This window comes from Dromaius novaehollandiae, chromosome 3 (genome assembly GCF_036370855.1).
Source record: "Dromaius novaehollandiae isolate bDroNov1 chromosome 3, bDroNov1.hap1, whole genome shotgun sequence".
NCBI classification, from domain to species: domain Eukaryota; kingdom Metazoa; phylum Chordata; class Aves; order Casuariiformes; family Dromaiidae; genus Dromaius; species Dromaius novaehollandiae.
Window position 1 is genome coordinate 124,441,510 of NC_088100.1, and position 23,140 is coordinate 124,464,649.

The 23,140-nt window shown below is 44.9% G+C and overlaps 1 long non-coding RNA gene across 1 annotated transcript in view; it reads left to right on the plus strand.

The window, feature by feature from the left end:
- Nucleotides 1–23,140, plus strand: part of LOC112982699 (uncharacterized) — a 175,140-nt gene that overhangs the window by 149,713 nt on the left and 2,287 nt on the right. Inside the window, exons 3-8 of the long non-coding RNA XR_003259041.2 lie at nt 13,230–13,312; nt 14,344–14,428; nt 15,930–16,147; nt 16,728–16,855; nt 22,474–22,747; nt 23,037–23,106. This is a non-coding gene — a long non-coding RNA (uncharacterized LOC112982699). The remainder of the gene's footprint in view (nt 1–13,229; nt 13,313–14,343; nt 14,429–15,929; nt 16,148–16,727; nt 16,856–22,473; nt 22,748–23,036; nt 23,107–23,140) is intronic.

A 23,140-nucleotide genomic window follows, 5' to 3' on the forward strand; every position in this document is an offset into this window, starting at 1 on the left:
GGTCTCCTTTCCTTCGGTGAGTTAAGTCAGCCTCCGCTTTGTTTGACGCTGCCCATTTGAGGAAAGCTTCTCCCTGACCTTCTGCCAGAGAGACTGATGACAAGGACGGTTTGAACTAACCTTGACATTCACCAGGGTAAATGGCTTTTTCCACAAGTAGTCAGCAAGCAAGGAGAGCCAGTCAAGAGCTAATGAATCTGTACCTGAGGGAAACTGAACAACAATTGTACTTTTAAAGAAGGAAAGTGTCCCCAGCTCCATCTGTACTTAAAAGCTGGAGAATTAACTCTTCTAGCTAATGTTTGGGTTTCAAAGTCTCGTGTTTCAGTTGGTGATAGAGTGAAAGGAGGCCACCGGCGGAGGCGTGTATAAGGAAAACCACTGAGGGACAGGAAACGTGCTCCACTCTCTGATTACGGTAATACAGGACAAACTTGCCGATTTTCCTCCTCCCCCTTTACCCCTTCCTGCTGCGGCTGTGGGGCTGGCGGGCGATAATCCTCCCGTAGCTTTGCAGCCCGGCGCCGCGGGGCCTCGGGCTGCCCTCCGCGCCGGGAGCGAGGGAGGCCGCGAGCCGAAGGGACCCGAGCGCGGATGGCGCCGTGGCCCAGCCGACGTGGGTATTTCGCGCCGGCTGGTTTATAACGCAGTAAAGGGACCGGAGTGCTGCTCAGCCCGGGCTGTGGTATGAAAAGCTCTCCGGAATCACGTACAAAAGCAGAGGCACACAGAGCTGCCTTTGCTCTTTCCCTACGTAAGGAAAGCGGTTTCGTTAGCGGTTCAGCTGATATCTGGAAACAATAGAAAGAACATTGCGGGTTGCAACATATTTCACTTTTCTCAGTACTGTCCAGATGATGTATTCTTAATCCTAATTAGGTTGTTCAAAGCCTAGTTTTTGCGAGTAAGCCATCATTGTGTGAAGATTGGCCTGACAGTCCTCTGGCCCGTTCATTCACAAATCTTGTCTGTTGCGTTATTTAAAGTTAACTCATTATGGTTTTCCTTCTGCAAGTGGAAGGAAGGACCAGAAGTGTTGCATTTCCGGAGACAACCTCCTTGGCTACATTACCAGAGACAAGGCAGCTGCTATACAGCCCTGGTGCGCACTGCTCCTGCAAAACGCTGTGCCCGGACTATGACGGAGCATTGCTAAGGGTAATAGGGTCATTTCATCTCTGATGGAAAGGTAACCCCCTTTCTGTGCTCGCTTCCTCACAAGTCTCTGCTGACAAACCTTACAATGCAGTGCTGATACTGGGTAGCTGCCCAGTAGTGACTAAAGTGTCCTGTACAAACTCATTTCACACATAAACAGCCCACTGAGAAGTTAAAACATTTCTAACCAGAGACCATCCATTTCTCTTTTGCATTCAGGTTTCCTGGACGTATAAAAACCAGGGTATAGCTGATTTCAGCCAACTTGGTGAACCTTACCGGTTTATGCAAGCTCATGCTCCGGCCCAAGAGGTTTGCAAGGGAACTGGCTGATGAAGCAAAAGCCTATTTTTCTGGAATACTTAGGAAGTGACTGTAGCCAGCTTTTGTCTGGCAGCACTTGGACTCCAGGCACATGGATTGCTTTTCTGAGTCTGCTACTAATTCGTGTGTGCATAACTCCTACTGGCTGGACTAAATCGAGCTCTGTGAAATGTATTTATTAATACTTACTTCCTAGGGCTGTTTATTTAAATGTTTGCAAAAGGCTTTGGAACGCTAAGTAAGGGGAAAGCACTAGCTCCAGCGCTGAATCTTAAGCACTGGCAAATTAGGTGGTTGGCAAAGACCAGTGGTACCAGTCACATTTTCCTCAGGATAACAAAAGGTAGCACTGATGCCATCTTTGTCATATGATCATCTTCCAAAGGATGCCACCTTTATGCTTAAAAATACATATATTTTAAGGAGAAAGTAAAACAACACCTGGAAAATGCATGTGTAGAATAAAATGCAGATACAGCGTCAGTTGAGTGTGTTTGCTTTTGACATTTCCTTAGGTGGAGCTTTGTCCAGTTTTTGCTGTGGCATGTGAGTGAGATGAGGCAAGAGTAAAAAAGGGTGAGGCCCAGGCTAAACGGGGGCTTAAGTGAGTACATGGTTAGGATGCACTGTTTTCTGCATTTGCGGATCAAACATGCAAGAGTGCCTTGAACTGTCAGAACATGAAATGTGGTGTTGGCACAAAGAAAAGGGACAAACCCTTCGAACTGAGGACGGTGGGCACCCCTGGGTGAAGCCTCTCAGGAATGTGTTGAAGGCAGATAAGTATGTAACCTTGTGAAAGTCTGAAAACAAAGCTGCAGCACTAGTGAGGCTCCCAGGGAAAAAGTTGTATACAGTGGAGAAGATAATATTTCATCTCCCTCCGGGTCAGTTGGTTCTCAGCAGAGTGTTCTCTGTTTGAGATTTGAGGATTTGCAGACAGACAAACTCCACAACCCAGCAAAGGTCAGTCTAAATATCAGACAGATAAACAGCACCTTAACCATAAGCACAACTCCGATTTATGGTGCTCAATTTATTCTTTCCTTTACATGATAAAGTGAAACGTGTGCTTCTTCAGAGGGCTGCAGCTGAAAAATTTAAAGTAACATAACTTCCTGAGGTGCTTTTAAAGAAATATGCTTTCCTGTAACCACAGCCCGCTTCCTCATTAAGATTTTTTCTCTCTGACTATTTTGCTTTGGAGAATTTCTCCTTCCTGTCCCCCCAGCCCTCCAGAAAAACATGACACCTGTCTTGCAGTTGCTTTTCCAAGCTAAGGCCTTAGTGAAAGAGAGTCCAGCTGGGCTGTTTCCCTTCCTGGTAGAGCTGTGTTGGCTGAGGGCCCCATGGAGAGGTGCTGGGCCCTCTTCATTGCACAAGGTCGTGGCTTCGTGTCAGCAGCGACTTGATGAGCCTCTGGTAAGGTCAATATTGGTGGCGAGTTACAGAACAGCAGCCTCGTCCCTCTGCCTTGTTGGCAGCTGCCTGCAGTGCTCAGGCAACTTCAGGAGCCCATTAGGAGCACTGAGAAGGTACTTTTTTTCCAACAACGTCAGACCTTTCTAGCTGGATCTGGTCAAGTATTTCCCATCACTTGTGTTGGAGGTACATATTGCGTTGGATGCACTGGACAGGCTCAAGGGAGTGGAGCAGATGTGAAACCAGAGTTAGAATTTGCCCATCTTCTGCCCTTTGCTTTCCTGAGGAAAACCTTACATTTACCTGAAATTTGATGGCATGGTTGCATGGATTTAGGTGATTCAGCATGGCAAATTTTGTACACCACAATCAAGACTCCAATGAATTACTTGCAATGGGACTTTTACTCAAGTGACATCCTAGATTCTGATCGAGATAGGAGGAATAAGACATTAAACCTTGATTTCTAATACTTCTGCTTAAATAAAGCAGAAAACCAGGAAATGTAATTGTCTTTTTTATATGCACAACACAGAAGTTTATATGATTTTTAGGGGTCCCTCTTTTATTCTGGATCTGATTCCCATTTATAATAAAGCTCCTTTATGCCAAGTGAAATTCTAGTAGCTAGAATTTGCTTGTATCATCAGTGGAACCCATATTTCACCATGACCCATGAAATATCTTTAAAGCAAATATAAATTATGTTACAATGGAAAAACACCTTTTACAGTACTAGAGTGGGGGAAGGGAGTCATAGTAAATCAGAATCAGGCTCCCTTTAATTGTCTTGTTACTGATCTTGCTGACAAGATCTATATAATTAAGCCATTTCTGTAAGTAATAGAAGTTCTGAATGCAGAAGGTGCATCTACACCTAGGATTCTAGCTAGGGCTTCATCAGATTGAACTGTTTTGCCTTTAACCTAACTGATAGAGTAGCTATTTGTTCAGATTTTAGGAAACTGTTTTTTTAGTATCGCTACACACTTGATGTAGTTAAAAAAAAAGACTTCTGAAGCACTGTAAGCTTACATTTGTCAGGAACACATATGGCTATAGGCCGCTTGTCACAGCCATAGAAGCCAACAGAGCAAACCATGGTTCAGTTACCCAGCTCACCATTTGCAGCTGCAGCCTTTAAATCATGCAAATTATCTGCCTAGTCTGTAATCTTAATATATATAAAAAAAACTTTTAAATAATTTGAAAGGTTCTGTAACACAATAAAATCATTGTAACATTGTGAAAAATGCTAATATTAATTTAATTGCTTTTAAGTCCCCTATGGGAATTGGTATTTCACAAGGATACCCCTTACAGGTTTTGCAGTCAACAGGAGGGGAACAGTTGGGTCCCAAGAGGCATATAACTGAACTTCCTTATGTCTTCCAAGTTTTGTAGGCTTTGGGGGCATGGGGAGTTATTTTATTTTTTAAGGAAAGACAACATTTTCACCATTAAAATGTAAAGCTATGTGTTGGGGCTTTGACTTCAAGGTTGAAAGTTTATATTGTTTACTTGTCAGTAGGTATGTGCATAACTCCTGTTAACTAAATTGCTCACTAGGCAAGTAACTCCCTGGGTGCTGGGATGAGCAGCCCCTCCATGGCATCTCTACAGTCCATTCACTCCTACTTATGAGATGGAAGAGTGACATGCTATTAAAATTTGTTATTCTACGTCGTTTACCTCAAAATGCACTGGGGATTTGATATAATTACTGGAATATTCCCTTGCTACCCGTGTTCAGGGGCAGTCAAGATGCAATACCATATTGTGCTACAGACAGAGCCCGGCATATCATGGGCTTCTTTAAGTTGTAATTGAAATATCATCCTGAAACCATTTTTTCTAGTAATTTTTGACCCACTCTTCCATGACCTAAGCAGACATAGCCTGACAATTAGGGCTGGGTGCATATCCAATAAATAAAGAAGTAAATAAATCCATCAGTACACAGGTACATATATATCCTAATGTGAAACTGGGTGACTGTTTTCTGCTAGACATGACCATTTCTTTCCAGCACAAAAATTCATGGGCAAGAAGAGCAGCAATGACAGTTAACATTTAGTATCCCTTGGAGGGAGTTAATTTTTAAGTCTTTAATAGGCTTACTGGGACCGGAGGGCTCTGGTCATCCCAGAAGTCAACTCCAGACCCATGTTGCTCATAGTCAGAGGGAGCCAGACAAGGCAGCTTGGAGATCCCGGTCAGCTATTTGGACCAGGGGCTACTGGCACACATCACTCACAGAGTAGTAGGAGAGAAATAAATTTTAGAAAACTGTAAGCTGCTTGCAAATGACTGACACATAGGGAAAAAAGGCTTATTTCATTGAATAAATGCCTCGTTACTAATTTCTTGCTCAGGTCTGCTAACAGCGCACTGTTTGACAGGGTAAATATCATGTCAAATTTTATGGTACCACTCAGTGTCATCACAAAAAGATACATTTTCTTTCTCTTCTTGGTGTTTCTCTGGCAAATTTTACCAGTCTTGGCAAAACAAAGTATTGGATGGGAGAAGGGGAGAAGGGATGTGCAGTGTTCACCGGTCAACTTGGTTGGGGTTCCTTGGCTTTGCCAGGAGCCTTGGGATGGACAACATCCACACGGGCGCCTCTGTGTGTGCTGCCCCACTGCCTGCCGGGGCATCGCGTCGGCTGCTGGCATGCCCTCGCTGGGGTTAGCCTGTGGCCAGCTGCCCTGCTGCCCCCGGGGCCGGTCGGCCACCGCGCTGCTCCCGCAGCTGCCGAGCGCTGCCAGCCTGCGCACCGCTGGATGTTTCCATGGAGACCATAGCGGGGCTGGTTGCCATGGTTACAGCGGTACCCTGGCTGTCAGATGGGGAGCTGATGATGAGGACCTGGGATACTGGACCGTTCTAGGAAAAATGGGTTTGGGGGTTGGCTGGGACGAGCAGGGATGTGAGGACCCCACCATGTGCCCCAGGGTAGCAGCAAGGCAGTAACTCTGGGCCTGGGGGGTAGTGGGTTGGGGGCAGAAGGTCGGGGGCAGCAGGCTGGGAGGCAGCACATCCAGGGCAGTGGGTCGTGGGGAGCAGCAGGTTATGGGGCAGCAGCGGGTTGAGGGCAGCAGGTTGTGGGCAGTGGGTCATAGGGAGCAGTGGGTTGGGGGACAGCAGGTCATGGGGAGCAGTGGGTCAGGAGACAGGTGGTTGGGGGCAGTGGGTCATGCGGAGCAGTGGGTTGGGGGACAGCAGGTTGGGGGGCAGCAAGTTGTGGGGAGCAGCATGTCAAGGAGCAGCAAGCCATGGGGAGCAGTGGGTCAAGGAGAGCAGCACGGGGCTCCCTGGCAGGCCACTGCTGCCAGGGACCCTGGAAGCCCGTTGCATCAGCAAGTCACATCACCACTGCCGGGCGCCCAGGGCGGCCCCCTTACCACAGGCGGGTGTTGAATACTCCCAGCCCCACTTTTCCTGGTCTGATGCCATAAGCTGTCGCCACCGCCACAAAAGTAGCTTTAATCTAAACAAAACCTAGTCCAGGCCTGGGCCTGATATACTTCAAGACAGCACAGAAAGGAAACAACTGTGCAGTGTAACTCCTGCTGTGTACAGATGCTGAGACTGTAATGGGTGAGCAAGAGGCAGGCGGAGTTTGCTGCTCACCCGGTACCCGTCCTTATGCTGGGAAGTGAGTGATCCGGCTGAACCCTTACAATGTATGCAGCCAGCCAGTAGCTCATTACTTGCTGAATAGAGGGTCTTCTAATGTCGATCTCAAGGAGATCTACCCCAAAAAAGCCATGTGTGAAAAAAATTGGTTCATCACTTCCAACAGCCTAAGCATTTACACTGGGTGAGCTGTCAAAAGAACTGAAACCAGAGAGATAGGTTGCCTCAGCCACCAAAGGGAAAGGGAGACACCTCGAGAAAGCTGCTGAGCACTGGGAGGATTAGGACAAGAGCGAGTTGTGAATGTCTGACAGGAGAGGCTGTCAAGAAAGAGAAGAGATTTGTAACAACCAGTGCAGCAGAGAGGCCAAGGGGAATGATAACAGAAAGAAGAGGGCACTAGAGACAGGGCGAGCATGTGGAGTGGAGAGGGAATATATGAGATTGAAAAGAGTCAGGGATGGAGTAGAAGCTAAGGAACTGAAGGTTCAAAGACCTGGCAAGTGAAAGGGAGGGGCGATATGGGGCAATAAATGAAGATGGTGGCAAGACTAAGGGAGAGGTTCTTTCACAGTGGAGGAAGTAATGTGTTGTGAGGGGATGGGACCAAAGGGAGCGGGGAAGAGAGAGCAAGGTAAGGAAAGAGGAGCTGAGAAGAGAGATGAATCAAGGTGGAAGTGTAAGGATGAGCAGGAAGTAAGACAGTGCCCATGACAAGGTAGGAATAGGCTGTTGGAAGGAGAGAAAGGGAGGAGAGAGGAAGAATATTGGACCTTCTCCATAAGGTCTTGTGCAGAGAGTGAAGAAGGAGCTTTATAAGATGAGAGCTTCAGAAGTGAGTCAAAGGTGGTCTTTAGGGAGGAGTGGGATTAAGGCAGCTGTGGATGGTGCTGCAGCTGGCTGCCACAGCTGGAGCAGTTTTGTCCCTGCTCTCAGCCTCAGGGTGGAGATTATTTTCTCTCCATCTCTCTCTCTCTCCCCCCCTCCGAGGCAGGCAGTTCAGCTACGTGGACAGGGACTAAAACCTGGCCCCATTAATCACCTGGCTACAAGTATTTTCCCCATTTGCTTCCTTTCTATTGCTGTGCCTTGTGCAGCAGGCTGGAGCAGCGTCCTGCCACCATGCAGGTCAGAAGTACCCCAGAATGGCGAGGAAGCCTGGGAGTGAGACCACACAGAGGCACAAGAGACAGGTACTTTATTTCGGTTCAGCTTACGCAAGGTGAACACGCACCTGTTCAAAGTGATCTTCACCATATCCCAGAGCCCTACCTCAGTGCAACTGCTTAGAAGACAGGCTGTTCACAACCACCCTTTCACAGGCACTTAAACACTACGTGTAATGCTTAAATGAGCAAATCTTGATGGTCAGGAAAGACTTTCCATATCAAGAAAGACTTGAGTGGGCAAGGTAAAGCCACAGAAGAAAATATTATATGCAGGTAAGCTGCTAGCACCTGATAAAGAGGTTTGTTATTTGAATCTTTACATCAGACATATAAGGTGAGCTTTGTATTTCTTAATCATTGGGCAGTAAAAGGAGATCCCTTGGCTTCTTTTATCCCTCTAGTACTGAATGCTGAGTGCTATCTCCATCAACATTTCATCTTGTGTGGACCTTCCCTGCTGTCCATTTTGTCATGCAAATGTAATATGAAGTAAAATCACCCACCATTTGCATTGCTACCTATTAGGGCATAGAAATCTCTAGTGGCTGCTATACTGGCCTGATGCTAGCCAAGGAATAGCTTGATAATAGGCAGGAAACTGTGGGCTATGAGATGTGGTGGAAAAAGGCACAAGCTAGTGCTGTTTCCAAACTACTGGCGAAGGGAAAGCAACTTGCTGTTTCAAATAATCTAATCCTGGTAATGGTGTGCGCTCAAATAAGTGCAATAGTAAACGGTGTCACTGAGGGCTCTGGGAAGTGCTGGATCGTTTTCATGTCATGTGCCTGGGGGTTTTCTTCTTTTCGTACAAAATACTATCAGTGATCCAACTTCAGTCCCTATATGGCTATTTATCTATGAGTATCCTGTGGAGTTAGTAGTCAGAAAGTGCGTGCTCTGCGATGTGCAAAGGGGAAGACTGTGGAAAGAAATGTTAACCTACAAATGATTCTTTTGTACTAAAATCAATCATGCCAATTCGAAGACAAAGAAAGTGATGAAAGCAGCAGGTAAGATTTTATTTCATCAAGAGAAGCACTCACTTTTTGTGGGCCCCTCTCATACCCCCAAGTCTCAGAAGCTAGTTTTCCAAAACAGAGCAATGATGTTTGGTTGCTTGAAGACCCTTGCTATTTCAGCCCAAGCATGTACCCATCAAGAGGAAGATCTATCCCCTTTCAAGCACTTCCAGTTGCACGCCCTCAAAAGCGACGCGCCTCCTTCCTTTCCACCCAAATTAGTCAGGTCACTTTTGAAAATGACATCCCATGGCTTTCCTAACTTTTTACCTTAGTCCGAACTTAGTATCCTGGTGTCTTGATCCTGTTCCCGCTCAGGTCAGTGTGAAAGTTCACATGGACTTGAATGCAGCAGGACCAAGCCCCTTCGACGGGCTCTCTCTGAATCCCCGCTTACCTACTGTTGTCGCAGAGACACCCAACGTTACTGCCACTGGAGAAAATTAGAGAAAAGCTAAATGTTTCTCATGATTTCAGCAGCTCGCTTGCTCTGTGCAGTTTACAGCGCAGCCCTTCCACGCTGTTGCTGCGGCAGTCATTTTCGCCTGTGGTTTCTGTGGGCTTTTCGCACAGCAAGTGGGAGAGAACAGCCTTTGAAAGGAACACTCCGATTGTCAATCCGTAGAAATTGGCAATGGGGCTGATGGCCAAAGAAACTCCACTTCAGACCATCCCTCGGGGTCGGCTTTTACCTTTTTTTCTTAAATTTGCTGCATTTCAGATGTACAGTCTAGTCTGTGCCTGAGGAAACGCAACCTCTGGATCTCAGCAGGCAGAGGCCCGTGTCCTGGAGCTCGCTGCCTCCCTTGCAGACAGGACCCTGGTCGGGTCCAGAAAAACCCTGATTTAGAAAAATACTTCTGTGCAAGTGCCTGTTTTAACTCAGTTTGAAACCTCTTGTTTTTTTAGCACTTGAGGAGTCTAACTGCACCTTAGAGTGCAGGAGCGAGTTTAAGCATGTGTCTCACTTGCCTTCCTCAATCGACGCTGCAGGGGATTAGATGGGGTGCTGGTGCTTAGTGACTTTCCGGATGAGCCCATGTGCGAGGAGTTTAAAAAAAAAAAAAAATCAAAAATCGGTGCTGATGGCTGCTGATCCCCTCACCGGGGGAGGAAGCGCGGACGCAAAGGCTCCTTTGCCATCTGGTAGCGCACGCTGCGCCGCTTCCCGTGCCTCAGATCTGCTAGGAGTAAATATTTCGGACATGCTCCCCTTATCTCCTGGCAGCGAGAGCCCGGTCCCGGCCCACACCTGGCCGCGGGAAGGTCGCAGCTGGGGCAGGCGGTGCTGGCGGCCGGCGCGGTGCCTCGTCCCTGTCGCGCTGCTGCAGTCAGAGGGGTCGGCTGCGCGGGAACGCCGGGCGGCCTGGAGACTCTTCTGCGCCAGATTTTGTTTACTCCTGCTTTTATGCGAGCGTGTTTTAGAGGACTGGAAGAAGAGGAGCTCGTCTGCTCGCGAAGAGAGCATCGCTTCCGCATCCCGCGTTTCCATTTTAGGACTGTGCCTCTTACGAGCAATTATATCGTTGGAAAGGAGGCACAGTCTGCTGGAAGGAAACCTCGTGGGCAGGGGCTCGTGAACGTGAGGCTGTGAGCACGGTTAAAACACCGCTTCACCTCTGCGAGGGATTTTTCTTTCCCTTATGAAGACCGAGTGGCCTCTGCCTGTCAGCCTGGTGTGCCTGTCGGTTCTCAGCTGCGCCGTGGGATAAAGCCCGTGATCCCTTTTATCCCCTTCTGGGAGCTGTATTAATAGTATATTCATTTTTGTTCCATTTACAACTCATTACTGCCCCGTTATTTGGATCTACTTGTGTTAAAAGGTGCAACGAGACTAAAACTTCACCGGCTGCGAGCACGAGCTCGTCCCCTTCCCCTGTGCCCGCCTTGCGGCGGGAGGAGATGCAGGCGGCAGCACGCTGAGATACCCCCAGACTTGCTCTCCTTCACAGGACGGTAGCTTGGCCACAGCAGTGCAGAGCCTTGGAGGCCACTTTAGCTTCGTGGTGGTGGTGTCACTACCAGCCCCAGAGCAAGAGCCACGTTCCTGGTGCCTGGCATATTCCTGTGTCCAGGCACATGCATCTCGCTGCATTTGACTGGAAATGTGGCCCCCTGCTAAGTGTTCAAAATCCCTCCTTGCAATAGAAATTTTGGTTCTAAACAGATAGAGGTATGCTTTTTAAATAAAATAGAAAAAAAAAAATTTTCATTTTAATCCCCTGCCTCCCCCGCCTGCTGTGTTTTTATCAGTTTGCAGTCACGTAAGCGTTGGCATCTGAGCGCTCCTTCGGGCGTTGAAGGTTGAGGGCCAGATACTTGGCTCTGCCCACAACACACACTCAAGAAAAGGCCCAGATGTTCGTAGGGGAAAAAAACGGTGCTTTTCCAAACCACTTTTACGCTCTTCTGATCCAGGGGCCGGCCCCCTGCGTAAGATAAAACAGCCTGTAGTCTGCTTTATCTCACCCGCAGCTGCCCGCGGCCCCGCGGGGATGCGCTGGCAGAAGGGCTCAGCCGGCCGTGGCGGTTGCCACCCTCAGGCACCACCACCGGCAACGTCTTCGCCTTTTGCTCCTCTGGGATCTCCCTCCTGGCAACCCCACAACTCTTCCCACGTGGTTTTCCCTCTGCTGACCCGGCCCTGCTCCCTCCGCACCGTCCGGTCCTGTCTGTGCCGCGCACGCTCGCTGGGCGGTCCGGACGGGGCTGGCAAAGGGCTTTTCCCTGGTGGGCACGACCAGGAGTGCTGGGAGGTGGCCGTACAGTCCACCAGGATGAGTTAAACACGTTTTGTGGGGACAGTTTTCTATTATCAACAAACGGACATGATTTCCCTTGGACTCTGGGTCATCATGATAAGTATGTTCCTGTGTCTCACTGTGATCATCTATCAGTTTTTTAGCTGGCTTAAATCAGCCACTCATAGAGGTCTGGCAAGGTCACTCTGGGTGTAACTCACGTCACGTCCAAAATATCCATCCTGGAAACGATCGAAGAGATGACCAAGAAGTTTCATTTTGCAGATAGACCCATATCAGGTTCTGCAGACAGAAAAGCATAGATGGACAAATCAGTCAGCGAAGGTGTCTTTGATCCAGGAAGCTCTCAGTCTTTGGAGGATTCTTTACATATGAGCAGTCTCAGCCTTTCCTATCATCCTCAGGTGCTACCTTCCCAAGGTAAATTTGCAGATATATTGACAGAAATAGAGTTACTGTTGGGTTTCCAAGATGAGAAATCCAAAGTTGCTAAGAAGTATGCTGTAGGTTACCTCACTGTAGCTCCCTTGCTTTTGATTCAACACCCAGAATGGCCGTTTTGAAGATCACAGAGCCTCTTGGGAGAAAGGTGGCATACTCTACTTGCTGTGGCTCCGTAATTTCTTCATTTCGTTATGTTTTGCACCACTGTGCACTGGAAGGGAAACTGTAAATGGAGTATCAAAGGCTCATCTCGTATACGTAATGATCGCTCTCAAGTTTAGTGCTTATATAAAATTGTGTTTTTTTCCACTCAATTTTAATTGAATATTATTTCCAGTGAAATGGTATATGTTCTCAGAAAGGGGAAAAAATGGCAATTTTATGTCCAAAGACTTTCCAGAATGCTACATTACTCTGGGCTGGATACTGATCTTACCTTCATCTCTCCACTGATTTCAGAAGAATAGCTCTGGGTATGACTGAGTATAAATGAGATGAGAGCTTAGCTGTATTCTGTAAAACTTCTTAGTCCATACTGCATTTATCTTATCTTCACTGGTAAGTAAGTCATTGCCTTTGCTATGAATTAGATGGGATGAAGAATGTCACAGTGGATAGACATTTTTTTCTTTTTCTTTCTTTTTTTCTTTTTCTTTTTCTTTCTCTTTTTCTTTTTCTTTTTCTTTTTTTCTTTTTCTTTTTCCTTTTCCTTTTCCTTTTCTTTTTCTTTTTCTTTTTCTTTTTTTTCTCTTCTGAAAACTGTGACTTAGAGAAGAGGAATAAAGCCAGGTCCAAACCCTGCACATAATTAATGCGGTGCTTGTCCTGCTCTTCAAGAAACTCCACAAATGGAGGCTGGCAGCCTGGCATGGAGTAATGATTTTACTTTTCTCTCGGACCAATGCAGACACAAAGCCCCCACTTGCATGGCCTCACTTGTGTTCCCGCCACCATTTTTAGCAGTACTGCTGCACATGAAGCACGTAGGGCAATGAGGGAGGTGGGCCCGAAAAATTAATATAGTGATAGGTGCCACTAGCAGTTGCATTCGCCCTCTGCAGCGCAGCACCTACTGACTTCAGGCACTCATTCAACGCAGCTGCGGGGTCTAGCATATTCGTGAAAGAGGAGCAAACATTCAGCAAAGGCAGGGGGAGGAGGGGGAGGGCAGGGAGGATGCTCGCAGCCCCTCTAACAGGAGCACAGTTTGCAACCCTATTCACGCGCATTGTCTGGCATTGTTGTACCAGACACGCTCCATTCAGGGCTGGTCTCTTTTCCCTTTTCAGAAAGTGCCCACTGGTCCTGCTCTGTTTGCCATCAAGAATGAGCTGCCGGGACTAGGAATGTTTCCCAGACGGGAGGTGAGGAGGTCAGTCTGGACCTCTGGACATTCGCAGCGCTAACTCGCAGACGTGTCATGTGAAAGCAGTGTGAGCCTTTGAGTGTTTGACGGCGGTTTGTTTGTATATTTGCCGCAAAGCGCAATTCAGATCATGAGATTAGCTGTCAGGTCATCTGCTGTGAAATCCATTATGAAAAACACCCGGAAACTGATGCTTGACTTGAAATCCTTAGTTTACTAAATTGCAGAAATTATCTTTGGAAGGTTTTGTCAGATAAATTTATTTTATATATGTGTGTATATATATATATATACACTTATATTTCTCTATCCACACACACCACACACATGCATACACACATATATAAAATAATGTTTGCAGTAATGCCTCATGCAAAGTGCTAGTTGAATAAATCTGTCACTGAAACTTCAATTCCAGATTACTACACTCCAAGATCTGCTATTATAAATGAAAACACATCTTTAGAAAGTTCACAACAGTCTGAAGTAGATGAGCTATTGAAATGCAATAGAAAATCTACCCCTTACGGATTAGTCAAACAATGAATGTAGTCCTGCATGTAAACATTGTCTAACTGTATTGGCAGGGTAAATGGCTCCTGATTTACTACTGCAAGAATAGGTAGCATTTCCTAAGACTATGAATACTAATATAAATGATCTTGAGGAAAAAAATATTTTAAATTTGTAAGCCTAGTCAAGCAATTCAAATGCTGATAACAAATCCATCAATTACCAAATTACACATTTCCAATATTATTATTAGTCTCTGTGAGCATCAGTATACAATTTGCTAGAGAGTAAATCCTTAATAGTTCTTGAAATACCTTAAAAAATAGTTTTAATCTGTGGACGTCCTGAAAAGCCACAGCCCTGAATCAAGGAGATCAAAGAGGAGAGAAACAGTCTGTTTTTAGGATTTCAGTGATGGCCTTTCTTGTTTGTTGTTGTTGTTACCTCTCTTTGTGTTTTCAAACTGCACACTGTCTTGTGTGCATTATGGATTTATGCAGTAATAGCCATATTTACCTTTGCAGCCATCTGAATGTAGCAGCAAAGCATGAGCTCCTGAAGGAGAAAAAGATAAAAGAAAAAAAGAAAGAAAGAAGCAGAGCAACACAGGTATTACTCTCTCTGTTGACAAAGAGCAGTTTCTGTTCTGTGTGCAAAATATTTCCTTTTCTTCTACTATGTCTTTTCAAAAGGCACTCTCAGCCCAGTGTATTTTGATTGGAATATCTGAGGTATAAAGACATGGAGGAAGGAAGAACTTAGATTTGTGGTAGATGCAAAGTTTGGATCCTTTCAGTCAAACCCATTGAAATCTTTGCCAGACTGTTTTAAAAATTTAATACCCACCCCAATCACCCAACAGACCATTGGTACCAAAAAAACCCCCAAAACAACAACAACAAAAAAAACCCCAAACCCCGCTTATGTGCTCCTACCATGATGCTGAACATACAGGAAACTTTCATTCACCCTTCCAAAACTGGTATATTTAGATGAAGGGTTTGGCAGGTTGTCTTAAATTTTCTGAAATTGTACATGCACACAAATATGCACAAGGGTGCACACGGACACTATAGATTTTTTATAGCCTCTTTTCTTAGAGCATCAGCCTCATCCCGAAATAGTTGCAGGCCCAACCAAAACAAATCAAGAACAAAAAAGACCCCCCTCCTCCAGCCTAGCAAACTATAACAGGGCCTCGGCTGTCGAACGTGGGCCCAAACGTTTTCACAGGGAGCGTGATTACAAATTCGCTGCATACAGCCCAACATGGCTCAATCAGATTGCACAAGTAGTGGATGAACATGTCACCATTGTACTTTTTTATTTGCATAAAACAATTACCCCATGGACAGTAGCTTCAGAGTTGTCTAGACAACATGCTTTAGATGGTATCACTGACCTCAGACACACTAGGCTAGCTCTAAATTAGCAATGAGCAGGGCTGGAGGGATGTATTATGGTAGTTATAAACCATAAGAAGGTATTTAAATAGATAGATAAGACACATGCAAATCTTTTCATTGCCATGACAACCATCTTGATATAGGTTTTCCATATGTAGCAAGAAGGGCAGAGCAAAAGGCACTGGAAAAATAGCAAGAACCTGTAATGATAATGAACCCTGACAGTGTATTAGTCTAGATTTTGGTCACTTATTAACTCTTAATAGAATACAAACTTCTATAGTAATACAGTGTTCATTGGGTCAGGGAGCAATTACTTCTAAACCTTTGCTATAAGAATCTCTGCTATATGGCTATACCTAATGTACCAATTCTTCACAAATTGATCTGACTGATTAAAAAACACTTTGCTATTAGATGTAAATTGCTTAGCTGCTCAAAAGTGCTTTGCAGGGACGGGTTGCACAAAGCATGAAAATATGTCATTTATGGACATCTCTATATATCCCTCCTGGTTTTATTGGCCAGGCAAGGAATCTCGTAAATCTGAATTCGCAAATAATTGTCATGTAATAGCTGGGACCGCCAATTTCAAAAGGAAAAAGCATTGCAACCATCAAACACGCATGTGACCCCTCCGTACGTTACCTGTCTGAGGGGACAAAAACTGTGTATTTATCTTCTTTTATTCCTCCCTCTTACAGTTCTTCATTTCTTCTAAGTGCAAAACCAGTAGTTTGAAGGCCAGCTCAAGGCACTAATGATCCCTCCTGTGGCCAGCGAGGGTCCCCCTCCAGCGATGTGTTTCTCAGATAGATGTGTAGGATGAAATAAGACGCTGGTGCTAGGACCTAGAGGCATCTTGTCCAATCTGTTTCGTTGCTTGTGTTTGTCGCCGGTTCAGTCTCTGAGAGGTTCAGGGGTATGTGATCGAGGTGGGAAGAACACGGGCGTACTACAGCGCTTCGCTCAAATCCTTTCTCTCCGCAGATCAGATGCATCAGTAGTAACTGGGGTCTTTGGAAATGTATTGAGACTAAGCTTACAGGATGCTTTTCATTTTTCCTTGGTGGTAGTGAAGGCACACTTCGAGGCACCTAGCTTCTTGTAGAGTAATGCCTTGATACGGCCACTCGCCGTACCTGTAACGAATGGTTTTGCCTCGGTGTGTCACGGTGTTTGGAGATGGGTGGCCCAAACCTGTGCTTTCCTACTGCCCTGTTTCCTTCTCCCGTTCCTGCAGAGAGGGTGGGCAGGCAGTGGGGAGGATCTGCTCCCCGCCTGGTCCCCAGGGAGGGGGGGCCGATGTGGCAGCCCCCATCGGGTGTGGGAGCTGGGACACGCTATGGGGATCTGAATACACGTGTAGTCCTCTTCGCCTCATCTCGGTGCCCTCTCTTGTCGCCTTCCTCCACTGCCTCCTTCCTGTCATGTGCCCCACAAAAGACTTGTCCTCCTGCTTGGGGCCCTTCCTAAAATGCCATCTTTTTGTGGCCTGTCAGACAATATTTGCAGCCAGAACCATCAGGCTTTGTCATTAACAGCTCCCCACAAAATCCACACCAGCCCGCGTGACCTGGAACTCGTTTCTGGCAGCGATACCTCCCAACCCTTGAAGATGGCAAGGCAGGTAGGGTGCTATGACAACTGCTAGTTATTTTAATTCCAGCCGTTGCACTATTACTTTGTGTTCCCTCTACCTGTCCATTTGTATCAACTTATTAGACTGTAAGCAATCTGGGTGGGCACCATCTTGTCTTTCTGCAATGTACAGCACCTAGCACTACAGGACTCTGAGCCCTCACCAAAACCCTGAGGGTGATACCACAATACAGAGAATAATTAAAAAGCTGTGCTCTTTTCCCAGATGAGACACGCTCCTGTAGTGTGTAAATCAGTCACAGTCCTGGAGGAATAATCCAGGCAGGATAATTGCACAGGGGAAAGGCCCCAGGCATGATAGGGGTTTGCATTAGCAATGCCTTTTCATCCGTCTGTCTTTTGACCAGAGCTATAGAAGGCCAGAACTTGACTTAGAAGGATGTTTTGATCAACTGATTATTTCAGTGACAGAGCTCCTGAAGTCCATACATACACAAAATATCTTATTTGTGTACAGGAACAGCCAAGAGCCAGAGACTGAAAGGTTTCCTTCTTCAAAGATTTCTCTATTTAGGACCTACCCAGTTCCCTTATTATCCTGAAGAATTTGGCCGTTGGCTCGATCAGGGGAAAAATTTCACCTTGAGTCCTTTCCAGTGAAAATAGTGCAAACAGACAAAGACCAAAGAAGAATTTGGCTCAGAGCAGGCATAAATTGATATAGTTTATTGGCATATTATTGTTATTTATTAATTCAGTTACAGAGGAACTCAAGAGCTCTAGTCACGGTCAGCACTTTATTGTGCTGTTCAAAAGCGTTAGGAGACCTGTCCCACACCTCCAGTCGTGATATGTCATTAGGGGGGAGGTAACGGTGATGAAGACCATTGGTACTAAAAAGTATCCCAAGAATGAATGTGAAAGCAATGCAAGGGCAAGTATATTTGTCTTGCAGTCAAATTCTATTTCACAAATCATATCTAAGTTATGTGCTAATAACAGCAACTATGCTGTTAACGAGTTTATCCTAAAGTTTAGAAAAGGCATTTTGGTTCTGTAGAGGAGAAGGAGTCTATGCTGAACTCCGTCTATGTATTTTCTTTTTAAGATAATCTAAACTTTATTGAAGACTAACCACAGAACTGAAAATTGTCAGCATTAACACTCTAGGGCACCCTGTGTACCAAAGTCTCAATTTCTTATCCTGGATACGTGTTCTGGCTGACAAATTTTGGGGTGCTATTTTGCCTTCTAGATATTCAGATGTTCCTTTCACATCTGGGAATTTAATTAACAGCTTTTGCATGTATTTAAAGCAAAGTAAACTTTCCCTGATCCTCCTGATGGTGAGGAGCAATCTTATTTATGAACACTGGCACCTGTCATGTTAATTTGTACAAAGTTTTTGATTTATCCTAAAAGAACACATTACACAGTGGATTTCGAGGAGTTAAAGGGAATCTGCAGGGTGACTTTAATCTTTATGTCTTTATATACTTGAGGGAATTTTACTGCACCTCTGCACTGCTTTCACTACACAATCATTTTCTGCTTTAGAAATGTAGCCATTTGGATCAATAGTTACAGTACAATATATTGTACTTCTGATGGGAGCCTCACAGGACAGTTAAGAAGCACCGTAGTAATTTCACAGAATGCTTGGCTACACTCTGAAATATATTTTAAAAGTAAAGTTAGCAAAACATACACTGGGCAAAATTTACAAGAGCCTTAATGAAATTGTACTTACTCTACTTACTTTTATTAAAACTAAATTAGGAAAAATGGGATGTATAGGAACATTCCTTGCTTGAAACATGGATGTTTTAATAGGAAGCTGAAGTATTAAGGACTGGGCTATCTGCCTTTCTGCATTTGTTGTAGCAGCACTTTTAAACTCCTCTGGAACAGTGTGGGCTTGTTTGGAGGGATTTTTGGTGGGAAAGATTTCTAACTAATGTGATGACTCTGCATTTCCCAAGCTTGATTTTAAAAAGAAAAAAAGAAAAGGAAATAAAGATGCTCAGAGATATTTGCACAGTGCACGAAAGAAAAAATAGTAGAGGGTCTAAAAATACGTGTCCCTTAAAGCGTTAACAAATGTATCCTGCACGTTGCGGGTTTTACAGTAAATTCTTTATCTATAAACAAACTGGGTTATCACAGCTGTTTATTGTACTGCTAGCCCTGATCCTAACCTTTATGTCTTTATTGCTTACATACCATTCCCTTGTTTATACGTCTGTACCAGTCTGTGCCCTTGAACTTGGCCCCTCCGAGCCCTGACCTCTGCGTGCTTGCTCACTCACTCAGGTCACGTCGGCAATCAGTAAATCTGAGCCGGGGGCTGGCGGATAGCCGAGCTGCAGCAGGGCAATTAGCGCAGGACTGGAGTGTCATTCACGGCCCGGCTACCAGAGTGGCAGCCCGCAGATGACAGTCCTCAGCTCCGGAGCTGTGACACCCAGGCCAGACCGAGGATTAGGGTGGAAAAAAACCAAAAAGTGGGAGGGGGAGAAAAGGAGCACCCAAGAACAGGGCTGCCGGTCCCCTTGGAGGAGCTGTTTGCTCCTCGGCATGGGTTTCCAGCTGGAGGCTCACCAGCTCCCAGGGCCGTGCGATTCCCTTTCCCCCTCCCCTTTCCGCTCCCGGGCTGGGGCCTCGGCGGAGCGCGTAAGAAACGCGGGGAAATCCATGTGCTCGCCTGCGCTTTTTTCCCTGCAGTTGATAAGCTCGCAGCCAGGCGTGCCTTGTTCTGATAACTCAGCAAAGTTTGGTTTTGATAGAGACAAACAGCCCGTGCCCGCCAGCGTCCTCGCTGGGAAGGCTTGAAGGGCAGGACATGCGGGGCCAGCGCAGCAATAGGCGGGGACAAGGACGTGGCCGGTAACGTCTACCTTCAGATCTTAAAACGCAAGCCCAAAAGTACATTGCAAAAAGCTACTGTGGCCCCGATGTCCCACCTGCTGTTCCTTCCAGCCCGGTGAGCCTTTATTAACACAGCTAAGGGAAATCACACTGATTGGGTTTTAGTTCGTTGAATGGGATCTTCACTAAATGCATGCCTACTGGTGAAAATATCTCTGGGTCTGAAACAAATTCTTCATTTGCTACTAAAAATAATGTCAATGGATGGAAGAATTCACCAACTCTCTGAGGGAAAAGAAAAGATGATCCCATTAACCTACATTACAGCCATCACCATTAAGAGATACCATTAACCTGCAGTTCCTACACTGTCTTGTCTGAGATACTACAGTCATCCCTATAATTGTGTGGTAACTACTGGCAAATGCTGACTTTTTAATAGGGAGTATTCTAGCCAAGTGCCTTGTCGGATTATAAGGCCCAATCCACCTATCTCTGTATGAGAGGTTTGGCTGTTCAGACAAAAGCCTAACTCAAAACATGTTGCATCAAATGGAAAGATTGCTGGGTACTTCTGTGGGCTTTGGATCAGAGCTCCAAAACAGGATTGGGTCCTCTACCATATGAAATTATAGGATTTTAGTGCCTTACAAGGTCACAAGCAGTCGTAATAGATCAATACAGAGGATGATACAAGTATCAAGAGCTTTAATGACATAATATCATGTTGTAGAAGATGTTGTTCCACATTCTAAAATAACACACACATTTTCAGTGACTGTACTTCACACATTTACTGATACTCAGCCACTGAAATCAGAATGCTAATAGATACCCATATTTGGAGAACAAGTTTAACTGAGTACTATTAGTTGGAGAACTGGAATGTTATTGTTTAATATAAATTATATATATATATTTAGGTCTATGGGTAATATTCTACTCTCAATATATTCTGTTTACTTTACCCATTTATGCTCTGATTACAAGCATTCCAATAGGTTTAGCAATCAGATTTTGTATATTCAGAAGTGTGAATTTTCTTCAGTGTTTTACTTTGTGCTATCTTTCTATCTACCAGTCCAAGATTTTGGTTTGGTTTGGTTTATTTTTTTAAAAAGAAAAAGGAATTTCCCCAAAGGTGTGGTTTTGCAGTAAAAAGGAGCTGCTGCTGTCCTCAGGGTGTCATGACTTGGCTCCTCTCATGGTCTTAGTGTGACCATAAGCAAATAGCTCAAGCCTTATGCCTCAGTTTCCCAGCTGTAAAATAAAGGGTAATAATACATGCTTTACTTTCATGAGTGGCATGAGGATATATTCAATATAACATTCATGGGAAAGGTAATCTCCACAGAAATAGTGAGGTCTCAACTTTTTTGGAGGCTAAATATTTCCGGTGAATTGCCAAACTCTTTCCGTGGCCAGCAGCTATACTGCAGTCTAAGCTTCTCAGAGTCTTCCAACACGAGACCATGCACAAAGTTAGATCCCATTAGATGTGAATTTTATTGGTTTAGGATTCCGTTGCCCGAGCAGCTAAAGGACTCCTCTGCCAGACGCTGGAGTTGCTCTGGGGTTGTGCAAGTATTCAAAACAAAGTGAAACAGCTCAAAAATGTGAGATTTTTTTTTTACCTCAGACTAGCTTCACACGTAGAACATTCCTATATATAGGGTCATATCTTCCTCTTTTCGAATAAACATGTTGTCCACCTTTCTGCAGGACAGTCTAAGTGGCATTCTCCCTACTGACTCCTCTGGGGGTTGCTCCCCTTTATACTTTAAAAAGCCAAAAAAAAACCTTTGGCATTTTAGCATGTCTTTTAGGACACTTGTGTGGGATGTGGGACACTCTACAATAAATGTTACTTTATACAAAGCAGAAAAGGAGAAAAGGGGAGCTCTGGATGGTCTCACAGGCTTAGATCTCTACTGACACGGAGATCTCTGAATCAACTCTATTGCTCTGCGTGGATGTGCCTGAAAAAACGAAAGGTGTGCTCATGGATACAATCCTAGCTGCTTTCTCATGAATTCCTTGGGTATTCTCTAAGTGGAGTGATAAGACAGACTGACCAGTCAATGCTCCTCCCATTTACCCACTGTCCTCAGGCAGCAGAAGAATGGTTTCAGAGAAAGATCTCAAAAGAAATGCACTATCAGGTAATCTGCAAATTTTACATAGTCTTAATCATGGTGCCTGGTGCAGAGGGAAAGAAGCCCTCCCTTGCCTTCCACACTAGTTCAAAAGGCATTCGAAAGGCTCCTGGTGACATCACCAAAGCAAAGCAACTTGGGGAGTTTCAGATCTGAAAGCTGACCAGCAACTTGAGGACAAGACCATACAACCTTTGCCTCTGTCGGCGCTCTTTAGAAAAAGGCAATAAATGCTATTTATGACTAAGAAAGCTTCCTACAGTGCACCTCTAGTTGCATAAGGCTTAGCTGAGCCCTAAGAATGCAGCTGATAAATTCTTATGGCCCTGATGGAACCATCAAAGAGTACCAGGCAAACAGTAAGTATTTAAAAATGTTCAAGTCTTATACTCTTCCATGAGAGATTTTAGGGGTTTTTTTTCTGTCCTTGCAGGTTGTCTCTTTTTTAAAGTCACATCTCAGAAATAACTCTTAAATCTAAAATTAAGAAAATCTGCATGTTAAAAGCTACAGTGAAACAGAACCATTGTTCATAGGTTAAAAAAAAACCAGTAATAAGATGTATATTTATGTAAAGAGGAGTTGGATATATAAAAAATCCTGTTGTGTCTTGTAATTTCAGACAAAATGGTCCAGACTCAGGATAAGAAGCAGCAGATGCTGACACGTACTGATGTGCAAAAAGTCCTCTATCTGAGCTGAGTACATTTCTAACTTTGCTCTAATAACCATCACCTGATTCATGTCAGACCAGTAACATTTAAATCAAGTTTTTTGTGCCATTTAGGCAGATATTCTGTAAATACAGGGAGAATAGGTCATTTCTGGAATGAAGGGGAATGGCTGCCTCCCTTATATGTATCAGTGACTGCGTAGTATGTATGAGAAAATTAAAGGTAAGAGTCTTTCATGCTAAATTTGTATGGCCTTCTCCACAAATTGCACAATTTATTTAAGCATTTTCTGGTGGTGGGATGTTTTGGGACATAGAGGTTGATAATGAAACACCACATTAATAATTGAAAGACCACAAGTCAAATATAAGTATAAAATGAAATTCTTTCTGTTTTGGGTTTGATGTTCTTAATTTAATCCCTGGTGGACAGTAGTCTGCATTACAAAACCTTCACACATAATTTGGCACAGTTTGGATGATTTGCAATCTCTCTCTCTCTGTCTCTTCAGAGGATCCCCTGAGCAGATCTTGCATGGAGGCTCAGTGACCTTTCCTCTCTCAGGAGGGTGGTCTCTTCAGGTCAGTGTTCAGGTCATTTCTGCAGCAGAGTAAG